The 3,406-nt window shown below is 51.8% G+C and overlaps 1 pseudogene; it reads right to left on the bottom strand.

The window, feature by feature from the left end:
• Nucleotides 1-1,665: 1,665 nt before the first annotated feature.
• LOC143716513 (uncharacterized) lies at nt 1,666-3,156 on the bottom strand (annotated as a pseudogene).
• Nucleotides 3,157-3,406: the final 250 nt, after the last annotated feature.

The raw sequence follows: 3,406 nt of genomic DNA, 5'->3' as shown, positions 1-3,406 counted from the left end.
CTGTCAGTTCTGTTCTGCATACCTGGTCTTTGTCCTCCGGCATGACTGAGGTGATGGAGATTATCTTGAAGGGTGTTGTGAACACTGTGTTGTCTGTGTTCCCTTCGGGCATCACTGAAGATGGGATGGGCCCAATGATTGGTAATTTGAGTTCAAAATCAGGAAGTAATGGGTCAAGCACCGGTGCTTCCATTGCAAGTTCAAAGCGCAGATGCCTTTGGCAGTCATCAGGTTTGATGGGCATGAGTTCAAAGGGAAACGGGTGCGCTTGCTGGCAGACGGAAGGTCCGGTGTATGTTCAGTGAGGGCATTGAATAGTGAGACACTGATGGCTGAGTTGTCTGCCCATAATGCAAGTATAATGTCAGTAGTGGTTACTTCATTCAACTGCAGGTCGCCTTTGACCTTGGGGCAGAAGGGCTCAGTGTCTTTGGTGAGCTGGAATGTGCAGAGTAGCGAACTTGAATCTGGCTTTGGTGCTGAGGCTGCAAGAGTTCCCGTGACCTCTGTGACCTGGCAGTCTGGCTCAGGTGACCTGGGTGGCTGGAAGGGGAGAGGTTCCCGCACTTGAGCCCAAATCTTCAGCTGTCTGAAGTCCAGCAGGGGCTCGAAACGATCTAGCAGATCTTTGCCGATGAGGAGGGGATATGTGTCCATCGGTGAGATGTACACAGGGTGCACCAGACTCATAGGACCAATTGTCAGATGAATCGGAGCTACTTGCTCAATACGGATGTCATTTTGGCTGTATGACTGCGCATTCAGCACACAATTCTGAGATTTTAGAGTTCGGTTTTGTCTCTTAGCTTCAAATCTGAGTCTTTGGAAAAGTTCAGCTGATATCAAAGTGAGGTCTGCGCCGGTGTCCACCAGGGCTTCGAGTCTCACCTCATTTTCCAAAGTGATGGCCAGGTATAGTTTGCGTGCCACGCCCTTTTCGATCAGATTACCCAGGAGTTTTGGTGTCTGGGCTTGTGTGGTGATCGATAAGCAGTTAGTGTCGGTCTCTTGTGGTTCGTTGCGGAGACACACAACCAACACAGCACTTTCTGGTATCTGAGGGGTTTGGTCACTGGTGTGACGAATTGCGTTGTCCGCTTCAGGGGGTGCAGTTGTTAACTGCACTGAGTGGATGACGCCGTCCCTTGGTGATGTGACAGCTGGTTCTGTAGTCTGTGTATGAAAAGCGGGGCTTTGGGTGCTTGGTTCGGTAGGAGGGTGGTCAGGAAGGGTGTTGGTTTCAGGCCTTACTGTTAGTCATGAGGAGTCTGGCCTGTCCTCTTTGTCTTCCTTGTGAGGTTTCTTCTGGATAAGTTCTTTCAGAATTTTCAGGATCTCTGCGGATTCTGACATGGCGTCACTTTTCTTCTTTAAGGTAGGCTCGGACTTGGACTTGCCTGGGGCATGCCGAGAGGTGTTCCGCTGTGGGCTGTCTGGGCTGGACGTTCTAGTTGATGGGGTTCGGCTTGGTCTGGGCCGTCGGCTGGCTTCCCACGTGGCTCCCCCCTTTTGGTTGTGGGAGGGCCGTGGGCTGCCGTAGAATCTTTCAGAGCGCCCGCCCTGGTGCTTAGGACGAGCACCATCCCGGTTGTGCTGCCCTCTGTTGGCCTGGAACGGTCTTGACTCGTTGTTAAAAGGTCTGTTGTTGTGGTGCTGCTGGGCGCCCTATAGTGCCAGCTCGGAGCGCTGATCAGTGACAGGGCAAATGGATGGATTTTTTACAGTCTTTTCAGAAGCAATCTTTTGCTTGATAAAAGCTTTATGGGCCAAGTCTCGCAGCTGTTGGGTACTCATGCTCCGAGGACAGGCCAGGACCCCTAAGTGGAGGCTCACCGTGGGATGCAGGTTACGGAGGAATAGAGTTCGAAAATTGAAATCTTCTTCCATCCCGGGTTCGTTCCGCGCACCGAAGTAGGCTCGTCGGATGCGGCTGTAGTAGGCCTGTGACGTTTCTTGTCGGGCCTGTTTGAGGTCCATGGCAGTAATGAGTCCCTGATCAGTTTCTGGGTCAGAGAATTCCCTGATGAAAGCCTGCCGCAGTTGCTGGTAATCAGATTTGACAGTCTCTGGTTGACGATCTAGGAAGCTGCGGACGTCACGACTAGACGTAATTCTGAGCAGGTACAATCTGTCCCATGGGGTCACATTGGGAACAGTGTGCAAGTGAAAGTCTATATCTTGTAAGTAGGCATGCACGTCATGGCCTCCTGCAGGGTTCGGAGTGAACGTAGGGATGTTTCGGGCCAGCTTGTCAAGTTCTTTTGGGGCCAGGCCGTGGTCAGTGGCTGGCTGGAGAGGCCCCCCCTCCCTTGCTGCTGACGAGGGTCCTCGTTGGCTGGCTGGTGATGTCTTGAACAGTGGGCTCTCGCCCCCCTTTTCAGCTCTGGGTTCTTGGCTGAAAAGTGTGGACCGGTAGGTCAGGGGAAACTCAGTGGTGTGCGTTTCCTCTTCCCTTTCAGTCTGCAGTCTATAAGAGTGTTTTAACTCTCTGTGAACAATGTCAAGTTCATCTTTTAGATCCTCTCTGTGCTGGTGAAGCTCATCGATTTCGACTCGGGCCGCTTTCAAATGTTTTTCACAGGCCTTGGCCTTAGCGTCTCTTTCTTTCAGTTCAATCTTTGCTCTTTCAAGAAGAGCTTCACCTTGTTGGATTTGTCCATCGAGTTCCTCTCTGGTTTTCCTCTACAACTTCTCTCTTTGGTCTGTGTCCCGACGAAGGTCAGACAGGGCCTTTTGAAGTCTTTCCACTTCCTTTTGTAGCTCTGGGTCCGTTTCCTCTTTTTGCTTGCGCTGCTGCTCGGTCTCGAGTAGGAGCTGATCTAGCTGACTCTGGGTCTTGGCTTGGTCATTCCGGGCCTCTTCCGCTTGGAGCCTTAGCGTTGCTGCCTCCTGTTCCAGGTCGATGACGTTTCTTTCGCTGAGTCGTGCCTGGGCGACGAGGGTGTGAGCGAGGTTTCCCACGATTTTTGCCCAGTCTTTGTAGCTGTAGCTCTGGGTGGGATCGTGTGTCATCAGTTTGTCCAAGTCGCCGTCCAGCTGCTCTTGGCTCTGGGGCTCTGAGTCGCCGGCGTCCTTGGGCAGGAAAGTAGCCGTCATGGCTGTCAGCCATGCGTTGAGGTCGTCCCAGTGGGCTGCGGGACTGGAGGCACGGGACATACTGCTCACTGTAGGCGAGAGGAATACAGAACACACACAAACACAAAGAGACCAATGCAAGTTCGTTCTATGGTTAATGAATTATGCTAATAAGGCTTATGCCGTCTATGAAAATTTTAGCTAACTGATGCAGACAGTTAGGTGGGGACAATTTGTGCGGGTCAGCGCAGGGGCTAAATCAAGATTGTTGATCTATGATTTAGCTTTCTCCTTGGTGTCTCTCAAAGGTTCTGTGTCTAGATGAACTGAA

This window comes from Siphateles boraxobius, unplaced genomic scaffold, assembly GCF_051911475.1.
Source record: "Siphateles boraxobius isolate OS27281-9 unplaced genomic scaffold, OSU_SipBor_1 6, whole genome shotgun sequence".
NCBI classification, from domain to species: Eukaryota; Metazoa; Chordata; class Actinopteri; order Cypriniformes; family Leuciscidae; genus Siphateles; species Siphateles boraxobius.
The sequence above is the reverse complement of the archived record's forward strand: the minus strand, read 5'-3'. Positions and strand labels throughout refer to the sequence as shown.